This window comes from Trematomus bernacchii, unplaced genomic scaffold (genome assembly GCF_902827165.1).
Source record: "Trematomus bernacchii unplaced genomic scaffold, fTreBer1.1, whole genome shotgun sequence".
In the NCBI taxonomy this organism is placed as follows: Eukaryota; Metazoa; Chordata; class Actinopteri; order Perciformes; family Nototheniidae; genus Trematomus; species Trematomus bernacchii.
In genome coordinates, this window is record NW_022987855.1 from 182,184 (window position 1) to 208,304 (window position 26,121).

Here is a 26,121-nt window from a genome sequence, read left to right on the forward strand (position 1 = left end):
AATTACGCACAAATTGCAGTATTTTATCTGTTTTATGTGCACTGTTGGAGGAGCCTGTGACCTATGTTTTTCATTGACATATCTACACTGTAGCTAATGGGCATATGCCATAAAGCCTTGAAACTTGAAACTTAAAATGATCAGAAACTGCATTGTCTCACTGAAAACAGCTCTAAAGAAAACCCAATTCCAATAAAAGTTTTAGGTGACTTAGTGAATGAGAATTAACAGCTGATCGCAAGATCAGGAGGTGACAGGCAGGGGGGAGGGGAGGGGGTGGGAGGGGGTATGAGGGGAGACAGTCTCACACACCCAGACTCCATTTTTCATGAAGAGCCTCAGACGGAGGGTCTGAACCCGGCACAGATACTGCACCCGTTTCTTGACTGGCCCCCTTTAGCGCAATACCGCATCAGTTGCGCCACTTATGTGACATACAAGAATAGTGTGTCACAGACAAAAGAGTATGTGACAGACAAGAATAGTCAATTATAATGTCTACACATAATGTGTAGCAAGAGATGTCCTGTATGGGTTGATTGCGCGTTGATCTGTTGGTAATGCCTCGGGGTTCCGGTGGGCATGTAAACAAAATGCATAATGCTGTACTATACTTTGTGGCCTCACCCCGTTGCATAGTGACGCTTATTGTTTAGGTGTCTTTTAATAAGCAGGTAGTCATATCATTAGCTAGAACTAGCTAGATCTGATCGATATGGGTATAAACGCTAGTAAAGTCTAATCTAGTAAAGTCTAATCTGACGGGAGAGACCCGCTGTTGCTGACCCGTTTATTATTCCCGTGTTATTGTAAATTACTGTACACGTTTGAATAGTTAATTAATCTACTATAATTAGTTGGTTTAATATCGAATCATATCAATTTGTTTCAAAGCTCAAATGACTGGCTTTTATCTAGTTTTGCATAGATTTCTATTTTTATGACTGACTCCACCCCCTCACTATCTTCAGGGGTGGGGGGGCGACAGGGAGGATGTGACGCCTACTGTAAGGGGAGAGGAGGGGGTGGGTTGAGAGGGGTGGGGGCTGAGAGGGGTGGGGGCTACAGGGCGGATGTAACACCTGTATGTGAGGGGGAGGGGGGTGGGCTGAGAAGGGGTGGGGGCTAAGGGGGGGGGGGGGGGGGCTGAGAGGGGTGGGGGCTACCGGGAGGATGTAACACCTGTACGCGATAACACCTCGAACAAAGGGGCTCATTAGCATATCAAAGGGGGCTCATTAGCATAATTAGGGGGCGGGACTTAGAAGGTGTGACCTGTCACTTTTTTATGCATACTAATGTGATTGAAGCGGGATTGGTAACACTACTCACATTATACCGCTTACTACACGGCTAGATACTAAAAAACAAACAAATTATTCATAATATCGATTTTAAAATGATTTCATTGACTTAAAGGGCCCATGTCATGGCCATTTCCACTGATCATAATTACATTGTTGAGGTATACTAAAATAGATTTATACTGTGCAATTTTCCAAACTCACATTGGTTTCGCATACAGCATCTCTGTCAAGCATGTGTATTCAGCAGTATTCACTTTCTCCACTAAACGACTCTTTGGAGCTCTTGCCCCCCCCTCCCTGTGAGCCTAGTGTGCTCCGATTGGTCAGCTCGGCCACTCGTTCTGATTAGTCAACCACCAGAGAGGCTGCACCCATGTCAGTGCTTTTCCCGGCTGCTCTCAGCGTAACATCAGTCTTATCATGGCGTCGGTACAGCGGTATATTTTATATACATATATATTTTTAACTGTTGTTATAGAAGAGTGTGACGGCCCCAGGGCCTTTGTCTTACGATGGGGTGGAGCTGAAGCGGCTAATCAGCACGATCACGGACACCTCCGGACACTACGGCCCCAGTCTCTCTCCAAAGCGGCTGCAGGAAGACTAACTCTGCGATCCTCTCAACCACCTGTCTCTGCATTTACCACAATAAATGTGCCGTGGTTTTGTAAACTCGTGTATGTCTCCTTGTCTTTCCGTTGTGGCCTACGAGCTACTCTCATAACAAAGAGTAAGTTATTTTTACCCGTTATAAACTACTACTGTTTGATGAGAAATCAAATCATGGTTTGCTATATATGAATTCAGGGAAGAAAGGATAGGCCTACTAAGTATTTCCATTAAACTTTATTTTTAGAAATGTACAAAATGAACATAAATATACATATATACACGGTATATCATCCATTCCTCCTCCTCTTGCCTGCGCACAGCCGGTGCGGTGCGGTGCCTTTTAGCACGAGGCCTCAGTAGTAGTAGAATCCCTTCCCCGTCATGGATTGTCCGCCAGGATCTGGCTGGACGAAATCAAATGCAAATCACAAAATATTAGAGAAACTTAGTTGTTTTAGATTCGTTAGTAGTAGTTGTGTAATGAACAGCTTGCCTGCTAATATGCTAACCTAGCTTTGTTTACCTTGGTAGCTAACACGATATGAACGTTAGCTTGGAGGAAAGGCAACTATAATGCAGTGTAATAAAACTACTATGAACAAAAGCTAGTGGTTCATATTAGGCTAGCAATAACGTGTTTATAATTGCAATCGTATACGGGTATTCTGCTACCATACAATGTAACTTGCATGAATACATTGTTTTGCGCTAGCATACAGCTAGCCTCGTTAGCTACATGCAGTATATGTACGGTCACAATGTACGGTAAACCGGAGTATACTGTATGAGTATTCCGTGTGTGTGACTGCAGACATTCTCCTGCCATGACAAACATGTAAGGCCATCTGCTGACATTGTAGTTGATATATTTAAACGCTAGCAACGTAGCATCACAAAAATGTTTTTCTGACCAAAACTAGTGCTCCGTGTGTTAGATCGCTACGCCAGCTATAATGTAATTACGTTTCGCGACTGACCGGCAAATCACCCGCAGTATACTGTCAATAGGTATTTTGTGTGTGAATGCAGACATTCTCCTGCTATGAGATACATGTATGCAAGGCCATCTGCTGATATTAGAGTTGATATATGGAAACTCTAGCAACTTAGTTAGCACAGTTAGCACTGTGTCAATGGCTTAGCAGTCCAACACAGTTTACACATTTAAACAGTCTTGTTTGATAAATACACAAATAACAATGCAAACTTACAGGTTGTATACCCAGATCTTCCCCTGCTCCAAACGGTCCAAACAAGCTGTGCATATCCGGCCTCAAACTGGGCAATGTTTTGGAAGCTTTCGTCTGTGAAATGCCGGTTCTTCGAACCTCTGGAGGAGGAACACGCCGCTGCTGGTGTGGCCATAGCTCTTCGGGATTGGTCCATTTCGTTCCGGGTACCGCATGACATCATGCGGTACCCGGAAGAATCAAATGGGCAGTGACGTATCTCCAACGAGGCGTTTTGGGGAGGTATTTTCTGTGTTAGAGTTTTACTCGCTACAGGGTGTACTTTGAGGGTTTTGACTCTGCACACCGTTTACATGCATAAAAACCTTCATAACACACAAGGGGACGGGTAATAACCGGAAAAGCATGACATGGGAGCTTTAAAAACGATCGTAATGCTTCCGCCAAAATAAAAAGTCTTTTCCACGGCGCACCAATGGCGCCATTTGTCTGAGGTGAGGAAGCTAAAATGCCTGAATGACGTTGTGTTATGAGGTGTAATTAATATTGTACCCTAGGGCTACTACTGGGGACATTAAGCTTTGTCTCCATGATTTATTGCAGCTTGTAAGACACTTGAAGAACCAATTGTTTGTAAAAATAGGATAGTGAATCCAGTTCAGTGTGACAGGGGCGGCTGTGGCTCAGTGGATGGAGTGCTGGACTTCGAATCAGGGGGTACCAAGTTTGAGTCCCACTGCAGTCAGCAAGTCGTTGTGTCCCTGGGCAAGTATGTGTCAGACAAACCAGACACAACACACAGTCCTGGCAACAAAACTCAGGGTGTTGAGTAGTAATTAGAGGTAGGAAGTGGAGCCCGTCCAAAATGACACCTAAGAGATAAAGAATAAGGGTGGAAGAAGTATTCAGAGTATTTACTGAAGGAAAAGTACTGACACACCACATGAACCATTACAAGTGAAACTCCTGGATTCAAAACCTTACACAAGTAAAAGCAAGTATCATCTGCAAAATGTAGTTAAAGTATGAAAAGTAAAAGCAATTATTGTGCAGTGAAATGTTCCCTGTGCGTGTTTTACTATTATACATTATGTTTTTTGTATTAATATTAGCTACTAACTATTAACTATTAACTACTACTACTACAACAACTACTACTACTACTACTACTACTACTACTACTACTACTACTACTACTACTACTACTACTACTACTAATAATAATAATAATAATAATACTTTTTATTTGTCAGGTCCTTTGTCAGGTGCGAAAAGACACTTTACCGTGGTAAAAATAAACACAATAACAAAGATAAAAAGTTGAATTCAAATCAAGTGAATAAATCAACATTTAGCAGGAAAACACAGCATTAATCAGACATTAAAAGCCAGTCTGAAAAGATGAGTTTAGTTTGGATTTTATTACTGTCTTATTCAATTGTTAACGTGTTTTAATTTGTATTTTCTTGTCTTTTTAACGAATCAATGTATCCGAATAAGATTTTATAATATGTTTATTTTGCACTGTCTTAATGCCTTTTTATGTTTTTTTTCGAAAGAACTTTGAACTGTCTTATTGTTGAAATGTGACGTATAAATAAACTTGCCTTATCTTGCTTGATACCATTTTTACTGAGGAATAAAAACGAGTGTTGTGGGATTATCATTTTGCTTTGGGTGTTATTCTGCGATATTTCTATTAATGTCGACAAATCCCACACAAAACACAAATCGAATGTAAACAACAGTAAGACATTATTATTTGTTGAACGGAAAACTATACTTTTATGTTTTTTTAATCCATTTCTATTATTTATTTTATTGAATCATATTCGTATGAGAGCCCCGACCAGGAAGTAAGACTGTAGAATCACACTGAAATGTGTTGATTGCTTGTTTCTCAATACTGTCTGACTCCTGCTGCTGCTCTCTTACTTGATAAGAATGAGTCAATTCAATTCATCATTGGTGTTACGTGCCGTAGTGGGTGTTTGTGTGTGTCTCTCTCCCTGATTGTCTCTCTCCAGGTTGTGTGTTGTCTCTGTGTGGGACGTGTTCTATAGTTTTGACAAGTGTTTTGTTAAGTGTGTATCTTTTTATAGTTTTTATTGTTTTCACTTTCTTTAGTAAGAAAGCGGATTAATCCACATTCTTCGCTATGGTGAGCATTTCGTCATGAAAGCTTATTTATAGATATTTCCCTCATTAAGGATTAAAGAGACTTGCTTAAAACCATTGAAATACTTCACGTGTTGTACTTGGTATGCAGTATTCAAAAATAAGTTAAACTACATGTCTTTGTGAGCTTACATTAACAAAAAATAATGCTGACTTACCTGCTTTGTATTCCTCATGGCGCCATTTGTCTGAGGTGAGGAAGCTAAAATGCCTGAATGACGTTGTGTTATGAGGTGTAATTAATATTGTACCCTAGGGCTACTACTGGGGACATTAAGCTTTGTCTCCATGATTTATTGCAGCTTGTAAGACACTTGAAGAACCAATTGTTTGTAAAAATAGGATAGTGAATCCAGTTCAGTGTGACAGGGGCGGCTGTGGCTCAGTGGATGGAGTGCTGGACTTCGAATCAGGGGGTACCAAGTTTGAGTCCCACTGCGGTCAGCATGTCGTTGTGTCCCTGGGCAAGTATGTAAGTCGCTTTGGATAAAAGCGTCTAACAAATGACATGTAATGTAATGTGACAGGAGCGCAGCAGGTTATTAGAGCAAAACACACCTGTAGTTTAACATCACGTCAGACAAACCAGACACAACACACAGTCCTGGCAACAAAACTCAGGGTGTTGAGTAGTAATTAGAGGTAGGAAGTGGAACCCATCCAAAATGACACCGAAGAGATAAAGAATAAGGGTGGAAGAAGTATTCAGAGTATTTACTGAAGGAAAAGTACTGACACACCACATGAACCATTACAAGTTAAACTCCTGGATTCAAAACCTTACACAAGTAAAAGCAAGTATCATCTGCAAAATGTAGTTAAAGTATGAAAAGTAAAAGCAATTATTGTGCAGTGAAATGTTCCCTGTGCGTGTTTTACTATTATACATTATGTTTTTTGTATTAATATTAGTGCTGCATTAATAAGTATGTTGCATTTTACTGCTGTATGTTTAAGGTTGTGCTATTTTGAACTCCTTTCAGCACTGATCAACTCTGACAGCACAGATTCATTATGCTGTCGTTGGACTGTGTGTACAAACTCACAAGCACATCTGATGGAACACCTCCTTCTTTTATTAGAGTGTTCTGTGGTTTTTATTTTATTGTTGTGTTGAACTTTATTGCATTTTCCTGTTGTGAAAAAGTTGTGATGTGATGAGAATAAAGTTATTATTTGAGAAATACATGGCTATATTAAAAGACCAAATGTGTAAGTTTACAAGAAACAGTCAGGACTCGTTTTTTTGTTGTTGCTTTTACAAGAAAAGTGTTTATATAGCAATAAACATGTTTTATATTGAGGGAAAAGCATGAGAAAAGTCTTCAATTTGGGGCAAAAAGTAACATTTCAGGACTTTTATTTTAGTAAAGAGATACTAATTTTAATATGTTGTCAATAATTCATAATTCATAATTCTACAATACAAAAAAAGGAACATTTCAGGAAATATTTGAGCTGAAGGTAACATTTTCTTTGTTTAAGATACAAAATCATAATTGAAAAGTTTAAAAGATATGTCCAACATCCTTCCACATTATATTTCATTACTATGACTTATAATATCCTATAATATATTGTTGAAAAGAGAATAATAGGGGACCTTTAAAGCAATAATATTAAGTTTAAATAGGTTGTAATCATTGCTTTCAACTAACCTAATACACTTATGTGACACTTGTTGACATAATTCATTGAATTAAAGTAAACATTTTTAGTTTTTCTATGTATTTATGAATGATTTTCAGTGTAAAAGACACTCCAGGAGTCACTACCATCTCAAAACAATGGGGTCCAACAGAAACCCCCCAAATGGAACAGGACTTCAGCATCATCGTTTACATGGCAACAAGCTGCCCCGTGTCAAATCAGGGTTGCCAGGTAGCAGACGGTATGAGCGCGTGGGTGCGTGAAGGTCGTCTGACGACAGGAAGAGGGTATATGCAGGAAATACATTCACTGACAGTTTATTTTTATTTTTAAATATATATGAATACCTTATTCTGCATTGTAACTTCTATAATAATAATACTACTACTACTACTACTACTACTACTACTACTACTACTACTACTACTACTACTACTACTACTACTACTACCAGTGACGTGCGGTGAGGTTCATGAGGCACTGACTCACTGAGTCAGATTTACAAATATTATATTTTGACCTTAATCGAAATATTCGGTTATTTTCAAAAGTTTTTTAATCTGATGCTTCGATTCATTTTAAACAGACCGTTCAACAAAAGGATACCCAAAATCTAAATATTGGACTGTTCTGTCTTAGTAAGATCCCATTTTCATTACAATTGTGGTCTTACCTTGACTTGAAGATGAAGTCCATGCTATCCTTCTGGACAACAATCTCTATTACATTTTTGTAAAAGTCCTCCTTATCTTCCTGTAGTCTAGTTTGTTGTTTGCGTCTACTGTCTCTGTGTAGAATTACAGTAGCAACAAGAACCTGTGGGCTCACGTGCGCCCCCTTCAGTGCGGCAGAGGTTATGGCTGCCTCCCCTGGTGCTTTTTTCATTGCCGTTGTATGATGAGACCAGCGAGCCTAAATATCATATATACGTGAAATAAGTTATTTAGAGACTATGGATGGCGAGGATAAATGTAATAAAGGGATCTACAAACATTACATTGGTGACATACAGTGAGATGGTAACAGGCATGCGCTTAGGGCCCGCTTTCCAGACAGTTTCTGTGGGGTGACGCATTCTGAGGTGAGGCAGAGCTCATCTGTGCCTCACCTTACCCCACAGTAACTGGCTTGAGCGCGCTCACAAAATAAGTGCCCGCGCTACATTAGTGCCCGTGCTCCAGCAAGTTACTGTGGGCTTACGAGAGGCAGAGCATGTCCCTGCCTCACCTCTCATCGCTCCCGTAGCGGAGCTCGGCAAATTTGCTGATTTTGACTATAAAAAGCAATTGGAATCATACATAAATTACACTTCCAACACAGATCAGTGGAGACATTTTATTATTATTACTATTTAGTTTTTCTTTAGTTGTTTTTCCGTTACATTGGAGTATGACAGGTACTCTGCCGGCTCATTTGAAAGGTCTTTTATCTTGAAATGTTACATCAGAATGTCCTGATATTCGCTGACTGACTTTCTCAGTCTGAAGTGGAATGACTCTTTGATTATGGACAGTTCCCATTAAACAATAATCAAAATATAGATGGACAATAGATCTAATTTGAGATTTTAAACAGCATACACTAGTTATAAATGTTTATTTTTACTGTCGGCCGGGTCACTCATTACTGGATCAGCTGCTGCATGAGACAGACACTGACGCTGTCAGAAGAGAGGGAGGACAAAGAGAGGCCAGGCTCCGTGTATTTTATTATTATATATAGTCATTTGTTTTAAAGCTCAATAAATAACAAAGAAGACCTTTGACCGGCACTTTTATAATTTTGTCCGGAAGATTTAAACTTTAACACACGTTGACCGGCGAAAAACTCTGCCCGGTTCCCTCGGCCCCCACCACGTTGAATAAACAGAAGGCTGCTTTTGTGGAGGAAGTTACAGCGCTACGTAGAGGCTCAGCATATGTACTGCAGCTTTTTCCAGCGGTATCCATAAATCTCTTAATTTTAGTGCGCCAGATTGATGCATTTAACTTCAATATAAAGAAAAACATCTTCTGTTGTAACAACAATAACATTATAAATAGTAACATAGCTGAACATGGTATTGCACATTTAGCTTTCAGTGTTACTGACCTGAGATGTTTTTATTACATGAATTAAGGTGACTGAGGCTTTTTAACATAGACTTTTCAGTGTCCCACATTTTGCACAGAACTGTCCCACATTAGGAAATGCAGATTGTCTGAGACAACTTGGCACTAAGAGTACTGATATGTCTACCATTTATTTTATGAGTGTAATATCTGCATTTTCTCTTTTGGTTTGATTAGGACACATCCTGGGGATTCTGTTTACAAACATTGACCATACCGTTCACCAGCCCCCACCCCCCTACTGTATGTTGAATTTTGACTTTGTTTGCCTACATGTAAATGGGTGGCATTGCCTATATGCATTTGAAAATAAATAGTACCCCCCTCTGAGTGACTACCTGTTGACTTCACATCTTGTCACAAACCAGGGACTTTACTTCCTGATTTTTGGAAGACAAGACTGACCCAAGATACCTGTACATAGTGGAAAGTGAAATTGACATTGTCAAATTTAATAAAAATACAAAATAATGTATCTGTGTACGTGTTTTACTGTACTGTGATCAGCATGCACTTATCAAACATGTAATTAAAGAATGGTGATATACACAGTATATGCTGTGATGCAGCAGGAGGAGGAAAACACACACTTTAATTCAGATCATCACCCTTAGCTATTTTAATTACCTCTCAAACTACCTAAACTAGTTATAAATGTTTATTTTTACTGTCGGCCGGGTCACTCATTACTGGATCAGCTGCTGCATTAGACAGCCACTGAAAAGTATTATCATCTGAAATTAATCATTATGTTATTGGTATTAAATACATATAAGTATTTTTACAGCTTGTATTTAGAAATACTCTGTTGTAATTGATGCATAAATGTGTTCATCCATTCAATGTGGCATCTGCTATAATGGGGTTAATGCATGATATTACTTAATAATACAATACACTATATAATATATGATATGATAATTACATTTTAATTTGATTAATTTCTTATTTCATAGTTTCTCATCATTATTATAACAGTTCTGTTTCATATCCTGTTAGACCCCAAGCCTGTTTTTCAGGTTTCAGGCTCGAAAATGAAATGCCCAGAACAAATGACTATAACTTCACTTCTAAAAGGGTTAAATTATTAATCTTTTTTCTCAAAGCAAGGTTACATCTGTGAGATGGATGTAGACTTGTCAGAATCAATATAGATGTTTCTGTGTCAGAGTGAATTCAGATGGAACATAGTAAAAAAGTGTAAATTCTTACCTCCGCCTAACAAAAAAACATTACTTATAGTGAAAACAACCCTTGATTGATTGGTTAGTAGCCGAAAAGCTTTAGGAATCCAAAGTATAACATATAATAAGTACCCTGTATCAAGATTGAGGCAAAACAAGTGAAAATTGACCTTTTTAGAGATATTTAAGGAAAAAAAGTTCAGGCGGACTAAGCTTTGGGCACATTTGGGCACATCTGGTTCCATCAGTGCCATTTGACCTTTTTCAGGTACCAGACTGTACAAATCATTTTATTATTGTCATGGATTTGAAAACTGATGTTGTTTATTTGCTATGTTCTGGCTGCTAGCTCAGTGAATTATTGCCTGCAGTGATGGGGTGTATACCCATGGAATCTGTGGAATCTCAGCTTTCAGATGATGTGTTGTTTGTGCAGAAAGTATAATTATAAATGATCATTTTTGTGAGTTATGAGCAGAAATAGCATTAGTCCGTATTTGCTAAGGGCTCATTGAAAGGCTTCTTGTGGGAATTATTATTATTATTATTTTTTATTTTTTTGTATAGTCAGTTAGCTGAGTTTCTTCCCGTCAGCTTGGTGTGGAACATTAATAGTTTCATAAATGACACTTCAGAGATCACACTGGTGCTAGCAGATGTAGCATTTTCGGACCCTTCGGCGGGTCCGTGGGGTTTAACAGGATATGAGTGTTGAGAGCTGTATCCATAAATCTCTTAATTTTGCCTTCAAAGTGCACCAGATTGATGCATTTAACTTCAATTTAAAGAAAAACATCTTCTGTTGCCAAAGTGCTGCACATATAATAAAAATACCCTACAGTAAAGACACTTTACAGCAAATACAACAGCACAGTTTGTTCAGAATATCAGTATGAGTATGAGCACCCTCTGTCCTTAGACCCTCACATCGTAGAAGGAAAAACTTCCAGAGAAAACCCCACATTTCAAAGGGAAAAATGGGAGAAACCTCGGGGAGAGCAACAGAGGAGGGATCCCTCTCCCAGGATGGACAGAAGTGCAATAGATGCCGTGTGTAAATCGAAGAGATAATACATTTTACAGCGTAGGTAGACCGCATGACAAATAAAGAAGTGTAATGTAAACATTTACATTATTATTATGATTATTTAATATATAAAGACTATATATTATTGAATTACAAGATTAGATATACTTTATTTGATCTAAAATATTGATGTGTTCAAATGCTCTTCTAAACAAAACTGAAAGTCCATGAAAAGTTGTCTTTCTGTATTTGTGAATGAAGCGCCATCTCCTGGTTAAATCATGAAATTGAAAATCTGGCCACGCCCTCTTAGAAAATAGTGGGAGGGCTTAACATTCCCAGATGCTGGTCTTAGGCAGGTCTTAGGCAGGTCTTAGGCAGGTAGCAGGTAGGTAGCTGGCAGGAAGCTGTAAGCTGGAGTCCTATCGGGAGTGCTACATCTGTATAGCGTCAACCATCACGGGGTGAAAACAGTTTTTCCGGTCTCGAAGTTTTCATAATAAAACCGGAAGTATTCCCCTCACTGTCAAATGATTACACAGTGATATCTGCAGTACTCATCCACTAAAAAACATAAGTTTATCCTTGTTAATTACACAATATTGATTGGTTTAAATCGATTCGGAGAAACAAATAGTTTTTTTGGAGTTTAGACACTTCAGAGTAGGGCTGTGCAATTAATCGTATTTTAATCGCAATTACGATTTTGGCCTGCCACAATTACGAAAACAACATAATCGAAAGAAACGATTATTTTGCTTTGCTATGTTGTGACAGTCTAATTTATTTTTTATTTATCATATTTATATATGTTTAGTAGCTTGTGGAAGTGCGCTCCAAAATATTTGTTGATCTTGTTTATTGGTATTTATTATTTTGATATTATTTATTTAAATGTATCATTTATTTTTGTATTGGTTTTTCAGTTGAATTATACGTTCAGGGTAATCAACAGTTAAAAAGATACTGTTCAAATTATTATTTGTTTTAAAGTCCAATAAATGGATGTTTTCAAAGTCAATGAATAATCGTATTTAATAATCGTGATAACAATTATTGACAAACATAATCGTGATTATGATTTTTGCCATAATCGAGCAGCCCTACTTCAGAGTTTCCGAAGACACTACACTACCCAGAATCCCCAGCTATCGTTTGGGACTATAACATCCGCCTTGCTTTACAAACCCCGTGATTAGCCCTCAAGCCCTGTGATTGGATGTTGGAGTGGCAGTGCGACAAGGTTACGCCGAGCGTCAAACAGCTCTTTGAAATGGAATGGAATCACGGCAGACTATCCAAAACTGGACTTGGACGGGTCCAGCCCAGCCCCCCCCACAGAACTACACATGCTAGCTATTGTGTGTTTCGCAACATGTTCTATGCCACGTCTCTACTGGGAATTGTAGTTTTAAAAGACGTTTTCGTATTTCCCACAATTAGAAGTTGCCAGTATTAAACTGTATACACCCAGGAGGTTTAGGGGATACGAAACACATTGGTGTTATCACATTTAACCTGTTAAGCCCGAGAGACCCCGGTACCAGGGCACTGCCTCAACATCTTGCAGGAAACAGTGTCTGAGGGCATGTTCATTTAATAAACTATGAATGTTTTATATCCATGTAACGGGAAGAAACTCATCTAACTGATCTTTTTTTTTTCTTTTTCTAAAGAAAACCCACAATGCTAACACTGAGCCTCTGAATTAGCAACGAGCGAAAAATGCTAACACCTTACTGCTCCGAAAATCACTCACAAAACCTTATTATTTATCTCTTCTCTACATCCATGACATCGTTTAAAAAAATAGCTTGTGTCCATAATGGGCAGCATTAATATATACCCACATGACAGCTAAGGTCAGAAGAGCTTTATTTAACAGCTGGTCTTATGTCTGTGACCCCTCCTGTTGTTAATTGATAAGCCTGAAACATGCACTTATGCAAATATGGCAGTAGCCATCGATCATCTTAAAATAAGATAAGATACTTTATTGATCCCAAGTTGGGAAATGTTTTTGTTACAGCAGCATGTACTACTTTGTTCTACTCCACTACAATTCAGAGGTTAACCTGGTATTTTTACTCTAATATATATATTTACTTTAATATAAACAACCCTTAAATCAGACTTTAGTTACACCTGAGTCAAATTCAGGGAAGGTGATTGTCAAGTGCCAAAATAAACTATGCAATATATTGGACGTTAAGTACTTTGTCAGACTTAATATTTATCTGTGGATACCCCCAACCTTTTTTTCTTATTCAAAAGAAGACCTTAACTTAAAGTATTCTTTAATGTTTAAATAAAGCCTTATTAGTTTGTCTGTTTTGCACATCCTCCTATTAATATCTTTGAACGTCCTGCACTTGCTGTTTTATTGTAGAGATCACTACAGTATCTTCTTGATATTTTCTATTCTATATTTCTATCATGCCTTCTACTTTCCCCCTAGTTTGTATGTAGGCTACTCTTAATATTTAAATGTTTTCATCAAATAAAACGTATTCAACAACAAAATTCAATAACGTGCTTTAACCACTAGGCGGTGCGGGTTAAAAAACCAGTGGTCTAGATAATAAAACATAATAATATCAAACATAATATGACTATTAACTTTATTGTGAAATCAAAACAGAACGGTAAAGGAAAATACAGTTTCAGTCTCTCGATTTGAAGCTTATGCATTGTACCATGAACCTGTATAGACCTGTAACAGTCAACTGCATGAGGAGTTGGAAAGGTAGTTCAGTAAATCAGTAATATCTTTAAAAACTACAAGTCCCTTTCTATCAGCTGTGCACCGTTATGATGTAAATATAACCTATCTACCAATTGGATCAAATATAAAAGTCAGCCGAATTAGTGTTGCTACTGCAAGGAGACGTATTGTGTGAAAAGAAATGGAAGATGTTGTTTAATTGCTGATATATTTATGATTCACGTTATGTATTCAGTTTTGGCGGCATTTCTTCCAGTTTTTCAAAAGGTCTTCTGATCAGGGCTCTATAAATAAAGAACTACGGCAGATATGTAATATTTAATGCAGCCGAACCGTGTATTACAATGCCGTTATGTGATGACTTCCAAAGAGAAAAGCAAGAACACTCGGAATAAAGTATTGTTTTATTTAAAAAACAATATATCTTTGGAACATCTTCTCTACAATTCTTTTTGGCGAAAGATATTTGATAAATATAATGTTGGCAGCCATAAGCCATAACAAGAAGGTGTCTAACAAAATAACCCCCAACTACAGGGGAATGGATCGGAATCGTAAAAGAAATATCTAACATGGAAAAACTCATTGACCTAACTTTTTCTTTCCCGTTTGTATTCAATAAAATGTGAAAAATCAACAAAGATAAAGTTTAACTGTGTGTTACTGTGAGAAATAATCTATATATTGTGCCGGAAACTTTAAGGGACATAATTCACTGTCGTAGTGTTTTTCACGGACCGGAAGTGGGCGACACCTTGGACTTCCGGTTTTACGATTGTTGTCGTTTGTAGCCAGTAGCATGTAGCTGAAAATGAATAGAATATCACCTCCCATCTTCAGAGCAATCTGACTATTATAACATTAGTGTTAAGAAAGCTTAATTAAATATCTGCAACAACATAAGTATCCGGATCAGAGTAACATTACGTACTGTGAGTGCAGACGTCGATGTGTCCCATTATCATTCATATCACATCATATTACATCATAATGTATCATATATTTTCTTGTCTGAGTCAGCTTCTTGAGCCGTATATGGCAGTGCAACACTCACAGTGTTACATACTGTATGCAGAAGTATTATTTTAAGCAACACATTAAGTTGACGAAACACTCGAGTCAAATGTAATTAAAGTCAGATCGTGTCTTAGACGGAGCAGTGATATCATAAACCTGTTAATGTACGCATTCAAACACTTTTTCTGTTACCAGCTGTATTCACCTTGCAGGTGCAGCTATGTGGCTTTTATCCTGGATAAAGTGTTTAAGTCATGGATGTTTAAAGTTTAACTTCTTCATATGTCTAATATTATAGTTGACTTTTCATTCAGGAAGTATGACGCTGCGCTGTCAGTACGCTTGTCCATGTTTGAGATTGGTCGAATGCTCCAAATACCACCCCTTTCATGTGAACGCGCACCTAACTAGATAGGACACGGCTGGCTTGAGCGATCCACTTGATAACCCGCGTCGTAGGACCGCTTAGCGAGAGCGCGTATGTTTTGGATTAGGCCAACCGGCTAACTCAAACATATCCAGGTTATGTTGAACCGGCTTCGTAGTACAGGCCTCTGGTGATAAACCTGATTCTGATTCTTCTAAACAAACAATAAACCCTAAAGATTCAAAGTCAGGACAACAACAAGAACAGCTGACATATTTACTTCAACAAACAATAAACCCTAAAGATTCAAACTCAGGACAACAACAAGAACAGCTGACATATTTACTTCAACAAACAATAAACCCTAAAGATTCAAACTCAGGACAACAACAAGAACAGCTGACATATTTACTTCAACAAACAATAAACCCTAAAGATTCAAACTCAGGACAACAACAAGAACAGCTGACCTATTTACTGAGTATTTTTAAGAGGTTACTCCAGATAAGATGTCACTTACAGGAATTATGTTGGTTGGCATGACCGGAAAGGACTCCACCTTTTCTTTTTAAATTCTTCGTTGCAAGAATGCACAAGTTAACAAGTGTGTTTTAAGTGCGCACAGATTGACTTCAAAACATTAATGTCATGTCTTCAGTTCCTGTTGAACAACATTCTGCCAGAGCCATCCAAGCTTAAAATGGCTATATTGACAGATTAATGGGACCAGTGGCGAACAAGTTGTGTTAATGAGACAATAACAGGCTACAGATGCGCACATATATACACACACAACTGAGAAGTTTTCAGGAATGTTTGCATCATACTTTAGGGGCTGGAGGAGGAGAAAAAGTATAAAACAGACAGAGCAAGACACGGCGCCACATCAGAGCTACTCCTGCAGGACCAGGACCAGGACCTTCAGAGAAGCATCAGCTGCCCCGGACCCCCAGGACCGCTAGAGTAGCATCAGCTGCCCCGGACCTCCAGAACGTGAGTCTCCACTTATGTTTCTCCTCACGGTCCTGCATCTCCGTCAGGAAGCCTCCTGTGACTCGGTGCAGGGACCAGTCCCCTCAGAAACACAGAGAATCCTGAAGAGAGGTCCGTGTGAATGCTGAATGCTGAGCTTTCTGAGTAACTTACGGGGAGCAGGTAGCAGCTGAAGTCTTAACAGTTGTGGGTTGAAGATGTGGAAGTAGTTAAGGTACCGAAAAGTGTACAGAAGACTAATAGAGGTAAGGACTTTTTGCTGTAGAAGAACGTACATAGTAAAACTTAATAAGTTGTGGTAACTTTAAAAAAGTATGCAAACTCATTGCCTCACAATAACTAAGGTAAGTTAGTATGGTGAGTAGGAACAACTTGTTTATTAAGTACTAACACAACACTTTTAGGTTGTAAAAAAAACATACATTGCATTAACTTAAAGGTCACCTATCATGCATAAATATGTGTCCCCGGTGTGTCAGGAGACTCACAAAGGGGCGTGGCCAGCAGCAGCTCGGGTATGTTGGAAGCTACTACTGACCCAGAATCAGCTCTTTAGTCACAGGCCTGAAATAGAGGGGGATGAGGCTGCAATGATCTGTTTGGGCTTTGGAGCAAAGCACTTCAGAGACATGTTTTTTATATCTCTGAAACCTATAATATATGCCTAAAAATAGTATAACAGGAGACCTTGAACATATACCAAACAGTTGGCTTTATTGCTAGGTTCATTTCAATAAATGAACAAAATGCACTTTAAACATGTCATGCAGGAGTAAGACAATGATTTAAGTAGGTACCTCCATATGATTATTGTGAATACATGATTAAAGGTTTCAGCCTAACTCTCTGAAACATGATGTCACACATCACTTGTGGATTGTTATATTTTATAAATCTAAAAGTGTTCATTCATCTGAAGCACTTTGAGAGCATTATCAATATGATATACATATGGTGTGCTCTTGTAACAAGTGTGTGCATTTGTAAAGCATTGAAACAGAAACACACTGATTGTATAACTATTAACGCTAACGACACAGAAAGAAAGTTACATCTACACATCACGGTGCACAGTGCTGCCCCTGACAGAGTTGGCCCGTTCTTTACATAACGTGTGAAAGTGTGTTCATTGGATGACAATAGTGAAGCTGAGGGAAATGATTTCCAGATATGTGTTCAGTTAAATACCACCAGTACGTCTTCTTATCTCAATGTCTCAGTTTTGCTCACAGCCTCTTTGCATCACTAAACTGGTGACATCAGGGAATCAGTCAGGGAGCATTTGACGGGTTTAGAGAACATTGTTTTGAATCTTCAGGAAGTGTATGAACCACTTCCTGCCGAGGACCCTTCATTGTGTACGCTGTTAATGTGTGTTATCGTGCGTTAACCCGGTGTTTGTGCCTCTTCCTCTGTGCAGAGTCATGAAGCTGCTCCTCCTGCTGGCAGGTAAGCAGCATCGCAGGCTTCACTGTGACAAACAACATGTGTTTGAAAGGCATTATGAATGCATTTCAAAGTCAAGTCCTCTGTGCATAGAGTCACTGCGAGTGTGTAATAGCCCCGCACTACTCTACTGTCTTCTTTGTGCAAATAAACAAAGATAATGTTTGAATGATAGACTTTTAAAACATGAGCTCATCCATGAAATCAATATAAATGTGAACGGGTAGCTCTTATTCAACATTTTGATGGCTTCAGTTAATGAGGAGGTTAGCCTTCAACCACTTGTATTTATGAATGAAACAGAACCCAGATACCCTGTATACATTCACCCTGAAGGAGCACATGTTTTACAGAATAAATAAGTATATCATTATTCACTCATTGCACTGATGAGTGTCACTTCAAGTCAGAGGAGAGACTTCAGGGAACGATGAGTGTTCAGGTTGTTCTTGATGGATGTGTTTCTCCTGGAACTCCTGCAGTTACTGCCAGCCAGATGGAGCTCTCTGCCTCTCAGAGAGGTACTCTGAATGCTCCTGGTGGAAACCTCAACATCAGCACCATGCCCATCACTTTCTATGGAAAAACATACATATGGTTACACGTGAGTACAATGAACCCCTGCCTGTGTTTCCTGTGATCATCCAGCACACACACTGACTGCTGATGACTGGTATTATTACACATACTACACGTACAACACATATTACACATACTACACATACCGCACGTACTACACATACTACAAGTACTACACATATTACACATAATAAAGGTATTATAGATATTACACATAACTCACTGTTTAATATGTTATAACTCACTGTTTAATATGTACTAACTCACTGTTTAATATGTACTAACTCACTGTTTAATATGTACTAACTCACAGTCCTCAGAATCAGTCCCTAGTGTGTTTGTCTTGATCTTATTTATATATAGATGTAAGCGGTTTGTTACCTTTCAGCGTGTCAGCCTGTAAATATGGGAGCAAATGAATAATGACATGTTGCTAAAGGCAGAGAATGAATTGAGTATTACACACAAAGTTTAAAGTGTGTGCTTTTTGTGCCAGCTGTTATTTTGGCTATTATAAAATGTTCCCCTCATATTATTCAATATCAGACGCACTGATGCCCCTTTCACACCAATGCGGTTCCAGGGCCGGCTAGAGCCTGATAAGCACAGTTTTTTCCTGTTCACACCGCAGCGGAGCCGGCTCTTTTCCCCGAAAACCGGTTCTTACCAAGCACCAAAAAATTGTCGGTCTAGAAGCAAGAACCGCATACGTCACGCTTATGTCAGAGGGGGGTGTGATTAACCTGAGCTAACAGTTTACGAGAGTAGCGCAGAGCAAAGTGACTAGAACGCAATCACACACTTATAAAAAAAACACACTTTATAAAGTCAGGCAACACTAACCAGGCTTAGTCTGATTCTGTTTATTTGTACCTTACTTTAACCATCCGTTCACTGTTATTGATCATTGTGGAGAGCAGGCAGACGTTTTGTTTTGTATTATAGCAGCTATCGGATGGAATCAATACATGGGCTGCACAGGTTGTCATGTCCGACTATCACAAGTAGAATCATAATGAAAAATACGCCGGTAAAATGTGCCTGTAGAAAATGGCTTATGCCACAATAGGATAGCAACAAATAGTCAAGATAGTCAGTTTAGCTTTGGTTGCTATGCTAACATCAACCATTTTATACCAGAGAAACTTTCATAATAGCGTTGGGATGCCAAACACTGCAGCGGTCGGTAAATGCCGCTGAAATACATTAATAAACAATTAACCACGGCACTCTGGAGAAAAGTATAAGGTTGGAGAAGTCGTTATTTAATGTAATCTGGCTTCGTATGATTAAAAGCAATACGATCATCGACCTGACGCAGTCCCCCCTTGTTGTTGTGAGTGCCGTTGGGGAGAAAATCAGCGACGTAAACGGTGACGTCATGACGCAGCAGCGGCAGCACCAGTCGGGCTCTGGGCGGTGTGAACAAAACGGGGGCTGAAAAGAAAAAACGGTTCCGAACCAGAAGAGCGTAAGAGGAGCTACAACGGGAACCGCGTTGGTGTGAAAGGGGCAACAAACAGGCTTGGTACCATAATGCATCACTGTGAGTCTGATCCTGAGCTGGAAGGTGAGCGTAACATTTCCCTCTGGGGTCTATGGGGTCTATGGGGTCAGGCACTGATCAGATCAGTTCAATGGAGTGGGGACAGATCATTACTAGAGCCAACAGGAAGTGGTTTGGAGCAGCTGGACGCGTCTCTTTGATTCCACATGTGTCTCTGTATGAAAGGAGACATAAAGACTTGTTGGACAGTGGCTTGTAGAAAGGTTTTTTCCAAAGTGAGAGAAATGTTTTGATCTCATAATTGATCCTATCTTTTTTCTCCGTAGCTCAAAGCACACCTTGCAGCTCAGACATTTGAGGAGATGAAACGATGCTGTTTTGGAGCGAAAGCCTTCATATTGTTGTTCCTTTTTTTGTTTTTGCAGGTCAAGATTGGCAATAAGAATGAAGTTTGTTTAAAAAATGACCCATCTGAGGACGACATTGACTGTCTGGTGACCAACGAGGTGGCTTCAACCAAACTGAGGTACACTATGGTTGTTTTGACATTTCCCCCTAACTATTATCTTTCTAACATCAAAACCCAGGGACTGGGTGTCGTTGCTCTCAAGTTCTTCACTGGTGCTACATTGAATGTGAGTCCTGATCCGATCCCTGTTACACACTGACTGGCTGTCCAGCTGTTTGTACAAAATGAACATTTCAAAGACATTGTGTGGCAAAGACAACTTCAAATCAAAGTTTATTTGTAAAATGTTGGAAGCATTTCCTAATATTTCTCTCTCTGTTCCTGCTTTCAGATGAAGTGGTCATTCTACAATTATGGTTTGCAAGCTGCTTGCCATACAGCTCATCCTGTTGGCCTTCCGTTTTCTGATAGTTTAGTAAGTATGACATGAGGCTGTTACCTAACCCTAACCCTTCAGCCTCACCGATGTTTAGAGTTACCATTTGTCAGGTCCCGATACCAAAGTAGTGTTACCAATCCCGCTTCAATCTCATTAGTATGCATAAAAAAGTGACAGGTCACACCTTCTAAGTCCCGCCCCCTAATTATGCTAATGAGCCCCTTTGATATGCTAATGAGCCCCTTTGATATGCTAATGAGCCCCTTTGTTCGAGGTGTTATCGCGTATAGGTGTTACATCCCCCCGGTAGCCCCCACCCCCCTCAGCCAGCCCCCCTCCCCCTCACATACAGGTGTTACATCCTCACCGGTAGCCCCCACCCTTCTCAGCCCCCACCCTTCTCAGCCCCCACCCGCCCAGCCCCCACCCCTCTCAACCCACCCCCTCCTTACAGCAGGTTTCACATCCCCCCTGTCGCCCCCCCCCCCCCCTCCTCAGCCCCCATCCCTCTCAACCCCCTCCTCCTCCCCCCCTCCTGTCCGGTCGGCATGTTCGTTACAGTTTAAATCTTCCGAGGCAGAATTAGAAAAGTGCCGGTTAAAGGTCTTCTATGTTATTTAATGAGCTTTGAAACAAACTGATATGATTCGATATTAAACCAACTAATTATAGTAGATTAATTAACTATTCAAAAACGTGTACAGTAATTTACAATAACACGGGAATAATAAACGGACTGCTCTCCCCCTCCTGACAACACGACAGTATCAAAGTCGCGGGTCCAATAATGAGTGACTCGACAGTAAAACTAAAACATATCTATAAATAGTTTAGGTAGTTTGAGAGGTAAATAAAATAGCTACGTGTGATATCTGAAGAGTGTGTTTTGTTCCGCTCACCGCATGCAGAGATGCATGTCGAATAGTCCGCAGCATCGGATCTCCCCCTGTCAGCAACAGCGGGTCTCCCCCGTCAGATTAGACTTTACTAGCGTTTATGTCCATGCGCAAACAGCCCCTACAGGACATCTTTTGTCTGTCACACACACTATTCTTGTATGTCGCATAAGTGGTGTAGCTGATGCTGTATTGCTCTAAAGGGGATATCATTCTGAGAGATTTCCCTCCACACACACACACACACACACACACACACACACACACACACACACACACACACACACACACACACACACACACACACACATACCCGTATTCCCCTCCTACCCAGCCTTTTTTTATTTTAAATAAGAGTTGGGTTAATAACTAAGGAGGCTCTCTTGAAGTGTACGGATGGTGAACTAATGTTTAATTACTATACTAACTATAAGGGCCTCTCTTATAGAAAGGAGGGGTAATCTGGTAATAAATGCAACAAAGTCTCTATGAAGAGGTTGGCAATAAATTAAAGATCTTAATGATCCTGGGGTATTTTGGTTTTTTCTTTATGTTTAATTACATCACCCCTTAATAAAATAATCCTTATATGAAGTTATATGAGATTAGAAGTAGCTGTAGGTTTGGAGGAAAGAGAAGATTTATTTTGTATTTTTTTAAATGTGCTCACCATAGATGTTAGCTGTAAAAAACACTTAAGAATGCATAGACCTGGAGGTGTGACCCAGGATGGCTCCATCCATTTCATCCCCCACACATACACACACACACACACACACACACACACACACACACACACACACACACACACACACACACACACACACACACACACACACACACACACACACACACACACACACACACACACATACCCGTATTCCCCTCCTACCCTGCTTTTTTTTAATTTTAAATAAGAGTTGGGTTAATAACTAAGGAGGCTCTCTTGAAGTGTACGGATGGTGAACTAATGTTTAATTACTATACTAACTATAAGGGCCTCTCTTATAGAAAGGAGGGGTAATCTGGTAATAAATGCAACAAAGTCTCTCTGAAGAGGTTGGCAATAAATTAAAGATCTTAATGATCCTGGGGTATTTTGGTTTTTTCTTTATGTTTAATTACATCACCCCTTAATAAAATAATCCTTATATGAAGTTATATGAGATTAGAAGTAGCTGTAGGTTTGGAGGAAAGAGAAGATTTATTTTTTATTTTTTAAATGTGCTCACCACAGATGTTAGCTGTAAAAAACACTTAAGAATGCATAGACCTGGAGGTGTGACCCAAGATGGCTCCATCCATTTCATCCCCCACACACACACACACACACACACACACACACACACACACACACACACACACACACACACACACACACACACACACACACACACACACACACACACACACACACACACACACACACACACACACACACACACACACACACACACACACAGACCGTCTTTTTTTAAATATGAGAGGGGTTAATAACTAAGTATGTTCTTTTGAATTGTACGGATGGTGAACTAATGTTTAATTACTATACTAACTTTAGGGGCCTCTCTTATTGAAAAGAGGGGTAATCTGGTATTAAATGTAACAAAGTCTCTCTGAAGAGGTTGGCAATAAATTAAAGATCTTAATGATCCTGGGGTATTTTGGTTTTTTCTTTATGTTTAATTACATCACCCATTAATAAAATAATCCTTATATGAAGTTATATGAGATTAGAAGTAGCTGCAGGTATGGAGGAAAGAGAAGATTTTTTAAAAGGTCCTGCTATTTCATTATGAATCGGCTCCTTAAGGTCTGATCAACACAGAGGTTAGCTGTAAAAAAACACTTAAGAATGCACAGACTTGAGAGTTTTAAGAAATCACTGACAGACAACACATGTTAAATTAATAATACCATTCCGATTGGTTCCCCACTTTTTCTGGGGCCTATTGACATGCTTATTTGCAATACAGCTATTTAAGGTGAGCACATTTTCACAAGAACAGACCGCATGACCTTCTGGAGAGAATGAGACCTGATTTGGATCTGATCTGGAAAAAAGCACTGGTAAGTACTTTTATATTTTATAATATCATGTAATTATCCATTCATTAATTTTGGGGTGAAGACATGGCCTGGTTTTAGGTTTTAAGGGTTAGGCATGTGTTTTGGTTTTTGACTAAGGTTATAATAAGTCTCCAGGAAATGCATGTAAGTCAATGTATTGTGTGTGTGTGTGTGTGTGTGTGTGTGTGTGTGTGTGTGTGTGTGTGTGTGTGTGTGTGTGTGTGTGTGTGTGTGTGTGTGTGTGTTTTGGCTTATTTAAATTAAAATCAAAATATGGTTTTTATTCATTTTTTACCTGATGTATAAATTGTCCATAGTAACGTTTTATATACCTGCTCTTTTGCTACAAGGTAATGGAATCTACAGCATAAGCCATTCATCGGTAAAACAACGGGGGGAGAGATCTCTGACGTGTGAAATCGAGGGTGTCCCCAGTCCCAGATAGGAGCATCCCTCTACCTCTGTCACGCCACGTTCGGGGCGACCCCCAACACCACTGTAGTCTGAGCGCCAGGCATATTTTTGAGCTTCTCAGTGTGGCCTAGAACAGCTCTGGATGACCCCATCCCAAACACACTCCAAACGAGGTGCCATACAGGTAAATTACTTGTGGTTATTTTTATAAGATGATCGCTAAATGATTTATTGTTAAATATAATATTTCAGTGTTTCAAATACTTACCCCCTCTTTTTTACCTCTCTGTCTCTTTTCTGTACAGATCTGCCTCGCGAGCACAGCGCTGCGACCGTCAACTTTATGGTTACACCAACTGAATAAGCTGGAGGCGTTTGATAGCGGTGTGGTTTTCTTCAGCAGTGAGAAATGTATTTTTGATTTCCTTTCTATTTTCTTGTGATGGGATGATTTCATAAACGGTCAAACATGGGTGATTTAGCAGCTACAGAAACGTCGTTTCTGCATTGTTTGAATGATATAATCCCCCTAAGCGAAAATGAATACATATATAGTGAAATGTCATTTCCTCAGTGTTCAAACAATATTAGCGAATTGAATGACGAAGAACTAGATGTAAACGACCATTCCTCCCCCTCGGAAACAAACTCATGCTATCCACCAACATTAGATAGCGCACTGGAAGTAGTTTTAGACAGCCACCAAAACTATGAAGCAGACCTTGTGGTTTTAAATCAGCACGCAGACAAAGTACCTCTGTCTTCAGTTCTAACTCCTAACGATGAAGCAGACGTTATATATGATTCAACAGATAGAGAAACGTCATTTAATCAATGTTTGAATAATATAAGTGGCCTAAGCGATGATGATTATACGTATGATGAAATGTCATTTCCTCAGTGTTCAGACAATATTAACGATCTAAGTTATGACGAGCTAGTTGTAAACGAACCTACCAACCCCTCAGAAACAAACTCTAGCTATCCAATAACATTTGATGGCATTCTGGAATGGGTGTTAGATTGCTACCAAAACTCTGACGCATATCCTGGTCTGGTGCATTTAAATCAGCTCGCAGACGAAGTCCGTGTGTCAAATAATGTTAGCGAGGCCCCCGTTAATGCTGAATCAGCAGCTTCCTCTGTGGAAGATGGCGGGTACATTGACGACAGTATGGATGGTTCAGAAGCACTAGCTTCCTCAGTGGAATACGGTGGTTACATCGGCGACGACGATAGCATAGATGGTTCAGAAGCACTAGTTTCCTCAGTGGAATACGGCGGATACATTGATGACGATAGCATGGATGTTTCAGAAGCATCAGTTTCCTCTGTGCAAACCGGTGGATACATTATCGACGATGACAGTATGGATGCTTCAGAAGCAGCAGTGTCCCCCGTGCAAAACGGTGTACACAATGATCAAAACAGCATCCCGAATGCTCCCGAGGTAGCAGGCCCGTCGTTACAAAATGGTGGAAATGCTAATGACAGTCGGAATGCTTCAACACGTGTTGTGTCTCGACCTGTATTCAATAACATAGAACTGAGTCAGTCTTTAGTCCTACCCCGTCCTAGCGCCGAGGCAGATTACACATCGTATCACGTTAGTATGATGGCCAGTGTACATGAGATGCTGGATGAGGCTTTTTTACTAACAAATAGGGAAGATCTTGTACAGATTGAGTTAAGGGGGGAGCAACTGCAAGGTAACGTGTCAGCCATTTTGAATGCCAACCACGACAGTAATCTGAATGATTTTGATGAAGCGCTCTTCAACGCAGTGCAGTCAAATTGGGCTGTAATGGCAGATAGCGATCTTGAATTAGTGGTGCAAATTGTTCAATCCCCTCGGGGTGGTGGGGAGAAACGATTGGCTGGTAAAATGTTGGACAATGAAATTGTTAAAAAGAAGAAGCGTTTTCTTTACATTGTTCACAACCCCGTCAACCAGCTGTGTTTTGCTATTAATTTAGCACTGTTGCTGCATGACAACCTCA

At 39.6% G+C, this 26,121-nt stretch overlaps 1 long non-coding RNA gene across 1 annotated transcript; it reads left to right on the forward strand.

Moving 5' to 3' along the window:
* Positions 1-23,171: 23,171 nt before the first annotated feature.
* LOC117469098 lies at positions 23,172-24,887 on the forward strand. Its single transcript, XR_004554548.1, has 3 exons — positions 23,172-23,707; positions 24,058-24,305; positions 24,427-24,887. It is a non-coding gene; the product is annotated as an uncharacterized LOC117469098 (long non-coding RNA).
* Positions 24,888-26,121: the final 1,234 nt, after the last annotated feature.